The following is a 19,863-nucleotide window of genomic DNA, read 5'->3' on the forward strand; positions in this document are numbered from 1 at the left end:
GTCGGACGTTTTTGAATTCGGCTGTTAGTTGCTGTATGCCAATTGTTAGCAAATACGGCTGAGAATCGCGAACCGCACGAAAACTTGATGCGCAATTTGACAACCACTGGGTTACCGCGTCACTCATATTATGCAGCGGCGTGTCGCTTCGACTAAGTGGGCCGCCCTTCTGATACAGGAATTGGATTCGCATTAGGGCTGTTGATTAATTATCGATATATCAACATATTGATACGCTTTCCAAAAATTATCGATATTTATCAGCGATTATTATCTCGCCAATATATCAATGTCGAAAGGGTAATATCGAGTGCTGAATTTTTATTTTATATTTTTTTCGCAATTTTCGGTAAATATTTGAAATTGTTCTTTTGAAACTGTAATAGGACGTAATTTTACTTTTACTGTGTGAAGGAGTCATACTACGTTCTGAGCTTTCTTCACGCCCAGTCTCTCTATTTGACTGTGTAAACTAAGTGTAGGTGGCACACAGAAGTCGTGCGATTGCAGTGGGGGAGCGAGGGTGGCGAAGTGAATGGAAAAACAAGATATTCGACGTGAAGAAATAGCACATCAGCTGCATTTTAAAAAAAAAAAATTACGCAACTAGTGTACTATTTCTTCACATTGGCATTCTTCAAAAACGGTTAATGAAAGTGATGAACAAAACTCGAAATGACAAGACTGGTCTTTGCGGTAAGCGGAGACGTGTGTGGGGGAAATGCTGACGTAATCGGCGCTCGGCGCTACCAACACAATCTGCTCGTTTAACTTCACCACGCAGTTTTGTCACTACGAATGCTTCTTCACTGACGTTCCCAGAAATGAAAAAACAGGAAAGTCGACACGAAGTGTTCCGGACAAATCCGATATGTGACGAAACCGATAGACGCACCCGTCGGACCCCTTTTATTGTGCACTTACATGCAGTTCCATGGAAGAATACTGGAGATACTAGAAGGTATCAGATAGATTCTTTAATGGTAAGACAGAGATTCAGGAACCAGGTTTTAAATTGTAAGACATTTCCAGGGGCAGATGTGGACTCTCACCAAAATCTATTGGTTATGAACTGTAGATTGAAACTGAAGAAACTGCAAAAAGGTGGGGATTTAAGGAGATGGGACCTAGATAAACTGACTAAACCAGAGGTTGTACAGAGTTTCAGGGAGAGCATAAGGGAACAATTGACAGGAATGGGGGAAAGAAATACAGTAGAAGAAGAATGGATAGCTCTGAGGGATGAAGTAGTGAAGGCAGCAGAGGATCAAGTAGGTAAAAAGACGAGGGCTGGTAGAAATCCTTGGGTAACACAAGAAATATTGAATTTAATTGATGAAAGGAGAAAATAAAAAAATGCAGTAAATGAAGCAGGCAAAAAGGAATACAAACGTCTCAAAAATGAGATTGACAGGAAGTGCAAAATGGCTAAGCAGGGATGGCTAGAGGACAAATGTAAGGATGTAGAAGCATATATCACTAGGGGTAAGATAGATACTGTCTACAGGAAAATTAAAGAGACCTTTGGAGAAAAGAGAGCCACTTGTATGAATATCAAGAGCTCAGATGGAAACCCAGTTCTAAGCAAAGAAGTGAAAGCAGAAAGATGGAAAGAGTATATAGAGGGTCTATACAAGGGCGATGTACTTCAGGACAATATTATGGAACTGGAAGAGGATGTAGATGAAGCTGAAATGGGAGATACGATACTGCGTGAAGAGTTTGACAGAGCACTGAAAGACCTAAGCCGAAACAAGGCCCCGGGAGTAGACAACATTCCATTAGAACTACTGACGGCCTTGGGAGAGCCAGTCCTGACAAAACTCTGCCATCTGGTGAGCAATATGTATGAGACAGGCAAAATACCTCAGACTTCAAGAAGAATATAATAATTCCAATCCCAAAGAAAGCAGGTGTTGATAGATGTGAAAATCACCGAACTATCAGTTTAATAAGTCAGAGCTGCAAAATACTAACACGAATTCTTTACAGACGAATGGAAAAATTGGTAGAAGCCGACCTCGGGGAAGATCAGCTTGCTTCAGTCTGGAACCGCGTGACCGCTACGGTCGCAGGTTCGAATCCTGCCTCGGGCATGGATGTGTGTGATGTCCTTAGGTTAGTTAGGTTTAATTAGTTCTAAGTTCTAGGCGACTGATGACCTCAGACGTTAAGTGGCATAGTGCTCAAAGTCATTTGAACCATTTTGAAGATCAGTTTCCATTCCGTAGAAATGTTGGAACACGTGAGGCAATACTGACCCTACGACTTATCTTAGAAGAAATACTAAGGAAAGGCAAACCTACGTTTCTAGCATTTGTACACTTAGAGAAAGCTTTTGACAATGTTGATTGGAATACTCTCTTTCAAATTCTGAAGGTGGTTGGGGTAAAATACAGGGAGCGAAAGGCTATTTACAATTTGTACAGAAACCAGATGGCAATTATAAGAGTAGAGGGGTATGAAAGGGAAGCAGTGGTTGGGAAGGGAGTGAGACAGGGTTGTAGCCTTTCCCCGATGTTATGCAATCTGTATATTGGGCAAGCAGTAAAGGAAACAAAAGAAAAATTTGGAGTAGGAATTAAAATCTATGGAGAGCAAATAAAAACTTTGAGGTTCGCCGATGACATTGAAATTCTGTCAGAGATAGCAAAGGACTTGGAAGAGCAGTTGAACGGAATGGACAGTGTCTTGTATGGAGGATATAAGATGAACATCAACAAAAGCAAAACGAGAATAATGTAATGTAGTCGAATTAAGTCGGGTGATGCTGAGGGAATTAGATTAGGATATGAGACACTTAAAGTAGTAAAGGAGTTTTGCTATTCGGGGAGCAAAATAACTGATGATGGTCTAAGTAGAGAGGATATAAAATGTAGACTGGCAATGGCAAGGAAAGCGTTTCTGAACAAGAAAAATTTGTTAACATCGAGTATAGATTTAAGTGTCAGGAATTCGTTTCTGAAAGTATTTGTATGGAGTGTAGCCATGTATGGAAGGGAAACATGGACGATAAATAGTTTGGACAAGAAGAGAATAGAAGCTTTCAAAATGTGGTGCTACAGAAGAATGCTGAAGATTAGATGGGTAGATCACATAACTAATGAGGAGGTATTGAATAGAATTGGGGAGAAGAGGAGTTTGTGGCACAACTTGACAAGAAAAAAGGGACCAGTTGGTAGGACATGTTCTGAGGAATGAAGGGATCACAAATTTAGCATTGGAGGGCAGCGTGGAGGGTAAAAATCGTAGAGGGAGACCAAGAGATGAATACACTAAACAGATTCAGAAGGATGTAGGTTGGCCGGCCGGAGTGGCCGAGCGGTTAAAGGCGCTACAGTCTGGAACCGCACGACCGCTACGGTCGCAGGTTCGAATCCTGCCTCGGGCATGGATGTGTGTGATGTCCTCAGGTTAGTTAGGTTTAAGTAGTTCTAAGTTGTAGGGGACTTATGACCACAGCAGTTGAGTCCCATAGTGCTCTGAGCCATTTGAACCATTTTTTTTATGTAGGTTGCAGTAAGTACTGGGAGATGAAGAAGCTTGCACAGGATAGAGTAGCATGGAGAGCTGCATCAAACCAGTTTCAGGACTGCAGACCACAACAACAACAACATGCAGTTGCCACTGTTAGCAAAGTGGTTATCGCCGAGAGTGAACGTGCATCGTTTTCCTTTCAGTTCTTACTCTGAGGGGGATAAGCAGGCTGCTAGCTTTCTGATATACCGAAAATCTAATAATAAATCAATACTTAAACATACAGCTCTAAAACCTGCAGTATATTTACAATGTGCAGGCGACATGGTTACAGGCAGGTTCTTCGATATTTTTTCCTTGGATATATCAGTAAATTCATTCTTTTATTTTTCTAAACATCGATCTATAGATTACCGTTATTTTTAAAAATATCAAAGCTCCTACTCTGCAGCGCTGTGTTGCTTCGTGTGAGTGGGTCGACCCTCTGGTCCAAGATCTGAATTCGCAGAGCGTCCAGCTACCTGCAGTAGAACATGCGCGATAACAGGAGGATGTGCCTCCCAGCCTGATGGTCTGGGCTAGCAGCATGCGGACACGGAGCCACCCCGCACAGAAGGCCCGCAGCATGACCCCTGGTTGCTAGCGCCATTGCCTCAAGGTAGTGTTGCCTCCATTCATGTCAGCTCCTCGAGTCGAGTCTCCGTGTACTCACGTATCTCACGCTGGACGTAATTGCCTCTGAATAGCTGTACCACCTGACATTTCATATACACTGTTGGCCATTAAAATTGCTTCACCACGAAGATGACGTGCTACAGACGCTAAATTTAACCGACAGGAAGAAGATGCTGTGATATGCAAATGATTAGCTTACCAGAGCATTCACACAAGGTTGGCGCCGGTGAATACGCCTACAACGTGCTCACATGAGGAAAGTTTCCAGCCGATTTCTCATACACAAAAAGCAGTTGACCGGCGTTGCCTGGTAGAACGTTATGATGCCTCGTGTATGGAGGAGAAATGCGTACCATCACGTTTCCGACTTTGATAAAGGTCGGATTGTAGCCTATCGCAATTGCAATTGGTCGAGATCCAATGACTGTTAGCACAATATGGAATCGGTGGGTTCACAAGGGTAATACGGAACGAAGTGCTGGATACCAACGGCCTCGTATCACTAGCAGTCGAGATGACAGGCATCTTATCCGCATGGCTGTAACTGATCGTGCAGCCACGTCTCGATCTCTCAGTCAACAGATGGGGACGTTTGCAAGACAACAACCATCTGCACCAACAGTTCGATGACGTTTGCAGCAGCATGGACTATCAGCTCGGAGACCGTGGCTGCGGTTACCCTTGACGCTGCATCACAGACAGGAGCGCCTGCGATGGTGTACTCAACGACGAACCTAGGTGCACGAATGGCAGAACGTCATTTTTTCGGATGAATCGAGGTTCTGTTTACAGCAGCATGATGGTCGCATCCGTGTTTGGCGACATCGCGGTGTACGCACATTGGAAGCGTGTATTCGTCATCGCCATACTGGCGTATTACCCGGCGTGATGGTATGGAGTGCCATTGGTTACACTTCTCGGTCACCTCCTGTTCGCATTTACAGCCCTTTGAACAGTGGACGTTACATTTCAGATGTGTTACGACCCGTGGCTCTACCCTTCATTCTATCCCTGCGAAACCCTACATTTCAGCAGGATAATGCACGACCGCATGTTGCAGGTCCTGTACAGGCCTTTCTGGATACAGAAAATGTTCGACTTCTGCCCTGGCCAGCACATTCTCCAGATCTGTCACCAATTGGAAACCTCTGGTCAATGGTGGCTGAGCAACTGGCTCGTCACAATACGCCACGCCAGTCACTACTCTTGATGAACTGTGGTATCGTGTTGAAGCTGCAAGGGCAGCTGTACCTGTGCACGCCATCCAAGCTCTGTTTGACTCAATGCCCAGGCGTATCAAGGCCGTTATTACGGCCAGAGGTGGTTGTTCTGGGTACTAGTTTCTCAGGATCTATGCACCCAAATTGCATGAAAATGTAATCACATGTCAGTTCTAGTATAATATATTTGTCCAATGAATAACCGTTTATCATCTGCATTTCTTCTTGGTGCAGCAATTTTAATGGCCAGTAGTGTACATACAACCGTTGCACGTGACAACCAAGTGATCACGATTAAAAGACGTGCAAATTACGCAGTAGTAGCGCTAAACATGGGTCTTTGACCTACAATGAATTTTATATTACAAGAAAAGAGCATTCGCATCGAAACCGTGGGACCTCAAAAATTTACAATATATGAAGAACTGAAGGTCTTAGACCCTTAGATATGACGTTACCTATACTATGTAGGGATGTCGCTTGGGATCGATGCCCAGAAAAGTTTATTACAAATAGCCAGGATCCATTAACTCATTAGTTGGTATAGCCACAGTTACACTGAGATGACGACGTCTTGGGATAGCGATAGGTGCTTGTACAGGTAGCGGTACTACCGCACACACAAGTTGTGAAAGGCCAGTGCACTGGCGGACATGTCAGGTGACTCATGTGAAAAGGTTTCGAACGCGATTATGGACGCACGACGGGAATGAACAGAATTTGAACGCGGAATGGTAGACTCATGGGATCCTCACCCAGATGAAAACCGTGGTCTGATTACATGACCTCGGTTTCAGTTGGTAAGAGCTGATAGTAGGGTTCGAGAGTGGCGCAGACCCACGAAGAGAAGGACCCAAGTTGTCAAGAAGGCACCGTGCAAGATAGTGGTGTCTCCATAAAAGTGTGTGGCGTGTTAACATGGAATAGACTGGGTCCTCTGGTCCAAGCGAATCGATCGACGACAAGAAGTGGTTACGTTCAACTACCTACAGATCATTTGCAACCATTCTGGGACTTTATGTTCCCAAACAGCAATGTATTGTTCATGTTGAAAATGCACCATATTACCAGACCACAGTTGATCGCGACTGGCTTGAAGAACATTCTGGACAATTCGAGCGACTGATTTGGCCATCCAGATTTCCCGACATGAGTCCCATCGAACATTTATGGGACATAATGGACAGGACAATTCGTGCACAAAATCCTCACTGGAAACACTTTCGCAATTAAGGGCGGCTTAAGAGGAAGCATGGCTCCGTATTTTTCCAGGGTACTTCCAGCGGTTGAACTGCGCCAGACAAAAGGAGGTCCGATACGATATCAGGAGATATCCCATGACTTTTGTCTCCTCAGTGTAGTACACATGCAAATAGTGATTAGTAGCACGCAGTTTCATTCTACAGTTATTGTCGCACCCTACGCTCAGCTACTGCGATAGTGACTTAAGCAATTCCACTCCCTGACTTACATGGTGCCCGCATCTCGTGGTCGTGCGGTAGCGTTCTCGCTTCCCACGCCCGGGTTCCCGGGTTCGATTCCCGGCGGGGCCAGGGATTTTCTCTGCCTCGTGATGGGTGGGTGTTGTGTGCTGTCCTTAGGTTAGTTAGGTTTAAGTAGTTCTAAGTTCTAGGGGACTGATGACCGTAGCAGTTAAGTCCCATAATGCTAAGAGCCATTTGAACCGTTTTTGAACTTACATGGTGTTTATTCATCTCGCGTTTTCTGCTTGTTTTCCTTTTCTTCTCCAGTTCAGAATACTCCTTTTTGAGTAACATTTTTTTTCATAGGACACTAAAATAATATACGTTTAATTACTTCATAAGGCATACACTGTTCTAATTGCACTCATTAAAATTCAAATGTTTAACACAAATACTTCCTTTCCACACCTCTGTCGGACTCCACATTACCTCTGTTCCCACCGTTACTAAATGTTTCCGTATATGGGAGGTATTATTGCTGCGAAAACCTTTTAAGCACTATGGCATAAACTTCTATCGGGTGATCGTGGCATAGCCTGAGATCAGTGTATTCTAGCAACACACAATCAAACACTTTCCGATCCCTTGGACATACGTACCTTACGACAAAACTCTTCAATAAACATTCGCATTGCGCCTCTCTACCGGCGTACAAAATCTCGGTGCTCTCTAGCTACCGGTGATAAACGCTCAGTGCACCCCGCTTCTAGCTTTAAAGATCGCAATTAGAGCGCAAGGCCGCCCTATCGGGCAAATAAATCCAACTTCTCGTCTAATGCACTCATTACTGTGATCCTTTCAGTACTCCCTCAATGGCTTAAACATGGCCAGAAAGTCATTCACATAATATTTCCTCTCTTTTTCTTACTTTTGCCCACGGCAAAGTAGGGCTGTTTACTCAAAAAAATTCTTGAGGTCCGAAATGTGTCGTCTGTCTTTAAGTTTTCAGTTTTTGATTGTTTCAGTTTACACAACGTTATTGTGGATAATTTTTCTGACTTAGTGTGGCTCACTGTATAAATAAAAAACTTTATGGCTGACATGTTTGCTTTTTCGTGATCTTCTCCTAGTTTTCAGTAACACTTCATCGTTCAGAAACTGTCTTCATCATATCTCTCGCTTCGGTTATTTAGTGGCAGCTTAAACAATATTTTCTGCATACACCTATACGTCCGCCTACTAATGGTTCACATTTGTGACCTCTTTTACTGCCCTTATACTGCACGAAATAACTTCAGATTTTATGGCATCTCATCATCTCGAACAAATATTTATTTCCTGCTTTCATATACGTGTTCGTATATCAATTTTTCAGCACTCGTGACTTCTCAATTTCTTTCTACCATCTCTCATCGCGCTTCCAGAGCACAAAATACTTCCTACCTACTTAATTTCTAGACACGCTAACTACACTTATTAATTTACAAAGAAAGTTCCTATGCGTGGATCCCGTCTTATGGCAAAGTCAGACACTCGGCCGTCGACCAGTTCCGCCTCACCATTTACAGTTACAAGTTAAGACTCGCAACTTTCTCAATGTAAGAATTTCCAATTAATATCTAATTTTCTCCCAGTCGTAACCTGGTGCATCCCAGCGGCTTATTTAGACAAGTGAAACAAGTACTGACGTGGAAACACTTCTCAGCAAGTAGCCAATCTTTCTGTTTTTGTTCTTTCATTACCAAACAATTCCCTCTCACCTTGACAGTCACCAGATATCATGTCTAATTTCTCGCGAAAAACCATCAGTTCATTTGCGACATTAACAAATGGTTCAAATGGCTCTGAGCACTATGGGACTCAACATCTGAGGTCATCAGTCCCCTAGAACTTAGAACTACTTAAACCTAACTAACCTAAGGACATCACACACATCCATGCCCGAGGCAGGATTCGAACCTGCGACCGTAGCGGTCACGCGGTTCCAAACTGAAGCGCCTAGAACCGCACGGCCACACCGGCCGGCGACATTAACATGAAACACTGACATAGGTTCTAACCGTGGTACAATACCACCGATTCCATTCCTCTTCATGGTAACTGAATCAAATGTACAGGCTGACAGTTATTGAACTATGTGAAAAAAAAAGTAAATTAGTTACAAACAACGGCGTGCACACACTTTATTCAACATGTAAACGTCACTACAGGTATTAGGATTTAGGTTACGACACGTTAGATATGCCTGCCATCATTGGCGATGATGTGGCGCTGACGAATAGCGAAATTCTGCATGACCCGCCGAAGAGTCGGAACATCGATGCTGTCGGTGACCTCCTGTATGGCTGTTTTCAGCCCAGCAATGGTTTTTGGGCTATTGCTGTACGCCTTGTATTTTGTATAGTCCCACAGAAAGGAGTTGTATGTGATTAGATCCGGAGAATAAGGTGGCCAATCGAGGCCCATGTCAGTGGCCTCTGGGTACCCCAGAGCCAGAATGCGGTCCCCAAAGTGCTCCTGCGAGGTATTAAACACTCTCCTGCTTCGATGGTATCGAGCTCCGCCTTGCATGAACCACATCTTGTCGAAATCAGGGTCACTTTGGATAATGGGCATGAAATCATCTACCAAAACCTTCACGTACCGTTCGGTAGTCACCGTGCCATCAAGGACTATCGCATCGATTATTCGTTGACTGGACATTGCACGCCACACAGTCAGCCATTGAGTGTGAGGAGACTACTCGACCGCGAAATGCGGATTCCCAGTCCCCCAAATGCGCCAGCAAAAAAAAAAAAAAAAAAAAAAAAAAAAAAAAACCGTCCAAATGAAAGTGGGTTTCGTCGCCAAACTAAACCATGAGCATGCGCATAGTAATTCCCATCACGCCCTGCGGCCAGCCATACAGTTTGAACGTCCTAAAGCAAATTGTTCAGAAGTTATGACGATTTCATTTCATTTATTTCAATAATTGTGACGCTGTGTAACGAGCACAACCTTAATGATTTCTTTAACTCTTTCTCCGTCAGCCGGCCGGAGTGGCCGTGCGGTTCTAGGCGCTACAGTCTGGAGCCGAGCGACCGCTGCGGTCGCAGGTTCGAATCCTGCCTCGGGCATGGATGTGTTTGACGTCCTTAGGTTAGTTAGATTTAATTAGTTCTAAGTTCTAGGCGACTGATGACCTCAGAAGCTCAGAAGTTAAGTCGCATATTGCTCAGAGCCATTTGAACCATTTTTTTTCTCCATCACTATTCTCTCGATCCTCTCTGAGTACAACAAATTGATTCAAATCTGCAGTAGGCAGGATCCCGTGTATTTCATTAATTATTGCTGCACAGTTATTCTCCTGATTCGCTTGTAATACAACAACGTTTGTTAAATCTGATTCACCATTAATTACTTAAGTTGAATTACGTCTTATAGTTCGTAACTAACCTGCACAGCGACTTCATGAGGTACAGAAACAATATTATCTCGAACGTCTGTAACCGCGTGCTCCGTAATTTGAGTCTTTAATCAGTTGAACTGCATCTTCTAGCTTCTGGCTAACTTGTACTGTGTGTTCACCGGGTACAGATACAATCGTCACTTTAACATCTGTAACCTCCTGCACTTCATTACGCTCTTTAATTTCGTTTGCAGTTTCAGCTTCCTGAACAACCGTTACCTTAACTTCTCCTTCAATCTGTTCTCTCTAGCAATTTCGATTCCATGAGAATAGCCCCATCAAGTTTCATTAATGTAATCGTATGACGTTCTTCCGCCTTTCCTTCTCGCTCATCCATCCTCGCAAGTAATGATGACAGCACTTCATTAAGAGCCAGTGAAGGTGAATTTGGAGCACGATCGGCAACACCTTATGTCTTCTATCTCTACGTCACTTACCTATGATGAAATATTGTCTGAAAAAGTTGCACAGATTTTCAGTCAGACTTCGACAAGATTTTATAGCGGTACAAAAATTGAAGAAATTGCTTTAAATGATCGAAAATGGAAAATCGTAATCTTCAAAAAACGCTGAAACGTACTGAGATTTGGAATCAGTCAACTCACACATATAGCTGAGTGTTACAATTTGAAGGGATTCTAATTGATCGCATAGGTAAATCAGGTGGCAGATTTCGGTTCGTAGATAGGACGCTAGAAAAATTTAATCATCCTGCAAAGGAGGTTTCTTGCGAATTACTTATGAAACCTCTTCTAGAATATTGCTCAAGGTTGTTGACCCATACCTAGTAGAACTTCGGGGGATTGTCAACGCATATAGCAAAGGACAAATCAGTGATCCGTGGCGCCTTTGAGTTGGTAGACGGCTCTGTCTGGCGTCACTGGCTCAGGTGTAGTATCGACTAGACTACCCTTATTGCGGCCCCATTGCCAATATCTATGAGGAAGTGTTGGTATCTGTGGGTTGCATCCTTAGAAGCCCGCCCGGTTGGCCGTACGATCTAACGCACGGCTTTCCGGGCGGGAAGGAGCGCCTGGTCCCCGGCACGAATCCACCCGGTGGACTTGTGTCGAGGTCCGGTGAGCCGACCAGTCTGTGGATGGTTTCTTAGGCGGCTTTCCATCTGCATCGGCGAATGCGGGCTGGTTATCCTTATTCCGCCTCAGTTACACTATGTCGGCGATTGCTGCGCAAGCGATTTCTTCACGTACGCGTACACCACCATTACTCTACCACGCAAACACAGGGGTTACACTCGTCTGGTGTGAGGCGTTCCCTGGCGGGTTCACCCGGGGCCGAACCGCACAATAACCCTGGGTTCGGTGTGGGGCGGCGGAGGGGTGAAGTGGACTGCGGTAGTCGTCGTGGGGTTGCGGAGCACTGCGGCTGCGGCGGGGACGGAGTTTCTCTGTCGTTTCTAGGTCCCCAGTTAACATAACATAACATAACATCCTTAGAAGGTCTTTGCTTGTCGATATATATACGGGGTTTGCTGGCCCGAGAGAGAGGCACGAAAGTTTGGGGATTGGCGGTACTGTCGCGACAAGAGGTGGTCACGAGGCCTAGGGGCCGTTGCCACGAGCTGCGCAAGGAGGGCCTGCGCAGAGCGAAGATACCGGAGTACTCCACCGGGGTCAGCGTGAACTGCAAGCAGCAGGCCGACATCCCGTCGGTTTATTGGCAACATTCGTGTCGGACGACTGCTCGTTCAAATGGCTCTGAGCACTACGGGACTTAACAGCTGTGGTCATCAGTCCCCTAGAACTTGGAACTACTTAAACCTAACTAACCTAAGGACATCACACACATCCATGCCCGAGGCAGGATTCAAACCTGCGCGACTGCCCGTGGCCTGGCTGCCCTCTTCTACATGGCTTTCATCGGCACCACTCAGTAACCGTTGCGATGCACCGTGTACCCATGGAACTGCTTGCTTGTAAAGGGCAGTAACATTCTGTAATCATCGTGGTCATTTGTTTCGCTGTCCACCTGTCCTCATTATTTTCTGGTTTGCACCCGACCCTCATAATTTTACTCGGTCGGCTCTTTGGTCCTAAATATAGGCAGTAGTATTGTTCTAAGACACTAGTTGTCGTTTGAAAATTTGTCCTGCTATTATATTACCTTTCCTTTGTGGTTTGCATCCGATCATTAATGTTCGAATTAATCAGCTCTTGGTCGTAAATACAGCCGGAACAATGGCACAGGTTGCCGTTAGACAAAAGAGGGACCTAGTGGTTAGATTTAGCTGCTAACCGGTTCAATTCTTTGATTGTATTTGCATTTCTCATCATTAGTTATAATCTGAACAACCTGTTGCACTAAGGTGTTCATTTCTGTGTTTGAAACACCGAGTCATGATTGCTATATTTTAGCTAGATCTTGTGGTTCCGCCGAGTGAGTTCTCTTGTAATAAGTGTCACAAGTAATGTTTTAACGCGTTCCTTCAGAGCGGTCTTAATAACTAACCATCAGTTTAACTCCGAAAATATTAACAGCCAACTGTCACCAGGGTTTTAGTCAAAATAAAATTGTCAGAATAGATGGGTTGGGACACAGTCGCACCTTGGCTGCTTACTAAAATGAAGAGGTTGGTTCCTTTGAAGTAAGCCTAATCATTGTCATATTGTTTGCTAATCTGTTTAACCTTTGAGCACAGGTGCGCATCTTAACCCCGAACCTTTCGACATACAGCTTTCAAATTAAAAGTTAAGTCATCTCTTTAGAGTAATTGAATCACTCTTGCCATCAGTGGTGCTTATATAGTTTTCATGACTTGCAGAAGGGCATTAATAAGACTGACCGTGTCCAGCGTGGTAGTAAACACCGCTGTTTCACCCGTTAACGGGCAGGCTGCAGGTCCGGCCGTATTATAATTATTGTCATATTTTTGCTGTTTTGCCATACAGCACTTCAGATTCCTCTTGCAAAGATGAAAAGCTTATTCAGCTTCAGGTTTAAGGTCAAAAGAATTTTGCAAATTTGTTCATTTTGTTAAAGAAAATTTGATGGTTAAATGCTTCGATTTTCTGTAAAACACAGTTAAGGTATTATTAAATAAACAAGTTGTGTGAAAAGAAAGATATATTGGTGGGTCCTCGTTTTCCTAAATTCCAGTAAGTGGCTAAAAAGGCCCTGAGCACTGCGGGACTTAACTTCTGGGGTCATAAGTCCCCTATAACTTAGAACTACTTAAACCTAACTAACCTAAGGATACTACACACACCCATTCCCGAGGCAGGATTCAAACCTGCAACCGTAGCGGTCGCGCGGTTCCAGGCTGTAGCGCCTACAACCGCTCGGCCACACAGGCCGGTAATTCCAGTAAGTGCTACGTATCAACTAGTGATCATACTTTTGTTATACTTATGGGTAAGTGTCACCGATATTCTAAGAAAACTTGACTGGTAGACGCTTCATGATGGTGCAAACCATCCCTTCAAAGCCTACTATACACCCATGTTTAGAAAAAAATAGAATACCTTGAACGAGTAATATGATGTTCATATTCACAGGACGTGTACATTAGTATCTTCTACAAAAATTATTAGCACTTCAGTCACCTCGGTTCAGCATGTGTCCTGTTGCCTAATGGACCTAGGATCTGCCATGGGACCTGATAACTTGTTTCAAGCGTGATAGCTTCGAGGGTCATAAGGCGAGAATGGCGTCCTGTGGAGTAGCCATCCATATTGCATTCACCTGGTTCCAAAGTTCACCTGTGGTGGATGGCACTTAGCTCTGCTTCCGTCGTTCCACCATATTCCACACATTTTCGATTGGTGACAAGTCTGGTGATCTGGCGGGCCAGGGCAAAAGGCTGACATTCTGTGACACCAAAAAGATGTGGTCGTGCATTGTCTTGCCGAAAAATGGCGTCTGGGGTGTTGTGCAAAAAGGGTCGCAGGGTGTCTCACTGGTCACAGTGCCCGGCACACGCACCAACCGTGGTTTGTGGCTGTAACCAATAGCACCCCACGCCATAAGATCTTGAGTCGGCGCTGTGTGTTTTGTGCAAATGCAGTCACTGTGATTTCCGCTCCTCCTGTCTGCGGCGAATCAATATGCGGCCATCATTTTCAAACAAACGGAACCTAGATTCGTCCGAAAACACTATCCGGTGCCATTCCTATTCCCAGTGACGTCGTTGCACAGACCATTGCTGTATAATATGTTTCTGCACATTCGTCAAAGGTAGGCGAAGGAGTAGAAGATGCATCCACAACGCACGTCGTAATGAAAGGCGACGAACGGTCACCCCTGACAGTGTTCGATGTGTTCCACTGCTGCGCCAGAGCAGAGAAGGACGCAGATACGTCCTGCAGTGCCATTCGGATGAGGAATCGATCATCTCGGGGGGGTGGGCTGGGTTATGCGACCTGACCCATCTCGTCAATCCGCACACACCCTTTGCACTGCCCAAACACTTCGCCCAACGCATGCAGCAATTTCTCGTGTGGATGCATCACAATCTCTCGTGCCAATATTCCGTCCTGTTTCAAACCCACTAATTTGACGGTAGGTTTCGCGCATACGTCTGCGAGGCATCCTGCGCGTCTGCTGATCCATTACCTTCGGTTTATAGTAGCCCCGGACCTACAATATTTCCGAACCGGGGCAAAGACTTGATAGTGACACTTCCCTTACCCCCTCCCCCACCCCCCGCCCCTCAAACATTTTAGATAGGACATCAAAAATTAAAAAATCGAATTTTTCAAATATATGCTCATTTTGTATACCACATTCAACATATATTTTCGAGAAAACGTAAGACATGTTATTTGATCTTAAGTGTGCCAAAGTGCAGCGCCACGCCTCTTCACACAGTATTCTTCTATCGCACGTCACAGTATTTTACTCTGTGGAACTCAAACATGTATATTTTTTAATGGAAAACATGAAGCCTATAATCAGGACAGTGGGAATTAAAATGTCCTATGGTGCCTCTCCTGCTCCCAGTAGGCCGGTTTGACATCCTACCCCCTTTAAAAAAATCTCATGATTTATACTGGGTGGGATTATTTGTGACCTGGAGAATAAGAACACTTCACAGAATTTGCACTCTTTATTGCCTGTTAGCTAAAAACTTTCTCTTTTGTGTGACATAAAATTAAGTACAGGAAACAAAAACTACTAAAGTCCAGGGACAAGCAAGGCAGTACACATTTCTTCAGTCCTTAGGTCCAATATTTTTTTATCTCTAATCTTGCTACAGCTATACACGGTGTGCTTTCCTTTCTGCGAAAGAAGCTATTACCTCATCAAAGTTCGTCAAACGTTTTGCTAGATGAAAAATCAAAACGTAGTCTAATACCGAGAAAGCTGTTAATACGAATAGTAGCCAAGACTGATGTGGTTTATCGACTTGATTACGTCTATTTTGTCACTGACAGCTAGATAAAACGAAATAGGCCGTTCTAATGTCGCAATAACTGCCACACACGCCAAATAAGCGAGATTGTTTTGGCACAAATGGTCATTTTCATCTACCTCATTTATATAAATAATACGACAGAATATAATTCAGGAAATACCAATATCAAATTCCTAGAAGGCCTACTATAAGCAAAAAGTTTTATGGTAGGAAATAGTTTCACATTTCATTAATATGCTCCAGTTTCTCAAACATGAGATCGAAAAGTAGCAGTACGAAATTTTTATATGAATTTGGAATCGTCATATTCTTCCATATAATCTGTGGATGTTTCTTCTCTTTCCTAGTTCTAACAAACAATCTTCTCATCACTAATTCTGTAACTATTTCTGCCAGTGTCAAAACTTTCTCTCTGGTTAACTTCATTAACCCTGTCAGAATTAGAATTTTGGTTATCCCGTCTTTATTCTCCGGCTAGGCCTCATTCTGCCAACGGCCTTGTCAAAGAGGGCGGAGGAGCGGATAGAGGTTCAGGGCACTATCTTGTCCTAGGGGTGGGAAATTGCCCCTAAAGGCGGAAGAATCAGCAATGATCAACGACATGAGGATGCAGAAGGCAATGGAAACCACTGCATTAAAGACACGTAACGTGTATCCACAGGACATGTGGCCTGTAATTGAAGAAGTGTCATGATGATCTCTCCATTGGCAAAAGATTCCGGAATAGTCACCCATTCGGATCTCCGGGAGGGGACTGCCAAGGGGGAGGTTACCATGAGAAAAAGATTGAACAATCAACGAAAGGATAACGTTCTACGAGTCGGGGCGTGGAATGTCAGAAGCTTGAACGTGGTAGGGAAACTAGAAAATCTGAAAAGGGAAATGCAAAGGCTCGATCTAGATATAGTAGGGGTCAGTGAAGTGAAGTGGAAGGAAGACAAGGATTTCTGGTCAGATGAGTATCGGGTAATATCAACAGCAGCAGAAAATGGGATAACAGGTGTAGGATTCGTTATGAATAGGAAGGTAGGGCAGAGGGTGTGTTACTGTGAACAGTTCAGTGACCGGGTTGTTCTAATCAGAATCGACAGCAGACCAACACCGACAACGATAGTTCAGGTATACATGCCGACGTCGCAAGCGGAAGATGAACAGATAGAGATAGTGTATGAGGATACTGAAAGGGTAATGCAGTATGTAAAGGGGGACGAAAATCTAATAGTCATGGGCGACTGGAATGCAGTTGTAGGGGAAGGAGTAGAACAAAGGGTTACAGGAGAATATGGGCTTGGGACAAGGAATGAAAGAGGAGAAAGACTAACTGAGTTCTGTAACAAGTTTCAGCTAGTAATACCGAATACCCTGTTCAAGAATCACAAGAGGAGGAGGTATACTTGGAAAAGGCCGGGAGATACGGGAAGATTTCAATTAGATTGCATCATGGTCAGACAGAGATTCCGAAATCAGATACTGGATTGTAAGGCGTACCCAGGAGCAGATATAGACTCAGATCACAATATAGTAGAGATGAAGAGTAGGCTGAAGTTCAAGACATTAGTCAGGAAGAATCAATACGCAAAGAAGTGGGATACGGAAGTACTAAGGAATGACGAGATACGTTTGAAGTTCTCTAACGCTATAGATACAGCAATAAGGAATAGCGCAGTAGGCAGTACAGTTGAAGAGGAATGGACATCTCTAAAAAGGGCCATCACAGAAGTTGGGAAGGAAAACATAGGTACAAAGAAGGTAGCTGCGAAGAAACCATGGGTAACAGAAGAAATACTTCAGTTGATTGATGAAAGGAGGAAGTACAAACATGTTCCGGGAAAATCAGGAATACAGAAATACAAGTCGCTGAGGAATGAAATAAATAGGAAGTGCAGGGAAGCTAAGACGAAATGGCTGCAGGAAATATGTGAAGACATCGAAAAAGATACGATTGTCGGAAGGACAGACTCAGCATACAGGAAAGTCAAAACAACCTTTGGTGACATTAAAAGCAACGGTGGTAACATTAAGAGTGCAACGGGAATTACACTGTTAAATGCAGAGGAGAGAGCAGATAGGTGGAAAGAATACATTGAAAGCCTCTATGAGGGTGAAGATTTGTCTGATGTGATGAAGAAGAAACAGGAGTCGATTTAGAAGAGATAGGGGATCCAGTATTAGAATCGGAATTTAAAAGAGCTTTGGAGGACTTACGGTCAAATAAGGCAGAAGGGATAGATAACATTCCATCAGAATTTCTAAAATCATTGGGGGAAGTGGCAACAAAACGACTATTCATGTTGGTGTGTAGAATATATGAGTCTGGCGATATACCATCTGACTTTCGGAAAAGCATCATCCACACAATTCCGAAGACGGCAAGAGCTGACAACTGGGAGAATTATCGCACAATCAGCTTAACCGGTCATGCATCGATGCTGCTTACAAGAATAATATACAGAAGAATGGAAAAGAAAATTGAGAATGCGATAGGTGACGATCAGTTTGGCTTTAGGAAAAGTAAAGGGACGAGAGAGGCAATTCTGACGTTACGGCTAACAATGGAAGCAAGGCTAAAGAAAAATCAAGACACTTTCATAGGATTTGTCGACCTGGAAAAAGCGTTCGACAATATAAAATGGTGCAAGCTGTTCGAGATTCTGAAAAAAGTAGGGGTAAGCTATAGGGAGAGACGGGTCATATACAATATGTACAACAACCAAGAGGGAATAATAAGAGTGGACGATCAAGAACCAAGTGCTCGTTTTAAGAAGGGTGTGAGACAAGGCTGTAGCCTTTCGCCCGTACTCTTCAATCTGTACATCGAGGAAGCAATGATGGAAATAAAAGAAAGGTTCAGGAGTGGAATTAAAATACAGGGTGAAAGGATATCAATGATACGATTCGCTGATGACATTGCTATCCTGAGTGAAAGTGAAGAAGAATTAAATGATCTGCTAAACGGAATGAACAGTCTAATGAGTACACAGTATGGTTTGAGAGTAAATCGGAGAAAGACGAAGGTAATGAGAAGTAGTAGAAATGAGAACAGCGAGAAACTTAACATCAGGATTGATGGTCACGAAGGCAATGCAGTTAAGGAATTCTGCTACCTAGGCAGTAAAACAACCAATGACGGACGGAGCAAGGAGGACATCAAAAGCAGACTCGCTATGGCAAAAAAGGCATTTCTGGCCAAGAGTAGTCTACTAATATCAAATACCGGTCTTAATTTGAGGAAGAAATTTCTGAGGATGTACGTCTGGAGTACAGCATTGTATGGTAGTGAAACATGGACTGTGGGAAAACCGGAACAGAAGAGAATCGGAGCATTTGGGATGTGGTGCTATAGACGAATGTTGAAAATTAGGTGGACTGATAAGGTAAGGAGTGAGGAAGTTCTACGCAGAATCGGAGAGGAAAGGAATACGTGGAAAACACTGATAAGGAGAAGGGACAGGATGATAGGACATCTGCTAAGACATGAGGGAATGACTTCCATGGTACTAGAGGGAGCTGTAGAGGGCAAAAACTGTAGAGGAAGACAGAGATTGGAATACGTCAAGCAAATAATTGAGGACCTAGGTTGCAAGTGCTACTCTGAGATGAAGAGGTTAGCACAGGAACGGAATTCGTGGCGGGCCGCATCAAACCAGTCAGTAGACTGATGACCAAAAAACAAAAAAAAAAAAGGCCTCATAACATGTTCGTACAACTCGTTTTCCTCGCAATTCCGAGAAGTGAAATTAGATGGCTGCTAATCGGGGCTGTTAAACTGGCCCTTAGCAGTGTGGCGATACGGCAAAAATTTTCTGTGAGAACTTCATTTTCTTGGACATACTGAGAGGATTAACATGTAATCTTTCCTAACTGTTATTCTTGTTAGTCGATTATTTCCACTCTGGTAGTCTGAATCTATGCATTTCGCTAATAATTATAACAACGCTGATCATTCGCAGACCCAGTCAACCACATAAACAAACAGCGATTTGCGTTCATCCGTTTGCGTTTATTCGGCTAAGCTCGTATATCCCCATCCCCTTTTATGAGTATCTTCGGGACACAGATTGCCCTGGCAGAGACTTCTCGTACACTACGCATTCATTCAAAAACCAACTTATAATTCATTCAGAAATCAACTTAGAATGTGTTCAAAAGGTTCAAAAATCAATTGCGTTGCGTTTCAAAATCATGTGAAAAATCGGTAGACCAACGTGCGCTGGATGATAGGCGCTTTGCGAAAGAAAGTTTGTT

This window comes from Schistocerca americana, chromosome 5 (genome assembly GCF_021461395.2).
Source record: "Schistocerca americana isolate TAMUIC-IGC-003095 chromosome 5, iqSchAmer2.1, whole genome shotgun sequence".
NCBI classification, from domain to species: Eukaryota; Metazoa; Arthropoda; class Insecta; order Orthoptera; family Acrididae; genus Schistocerca; species Schistocerca americana.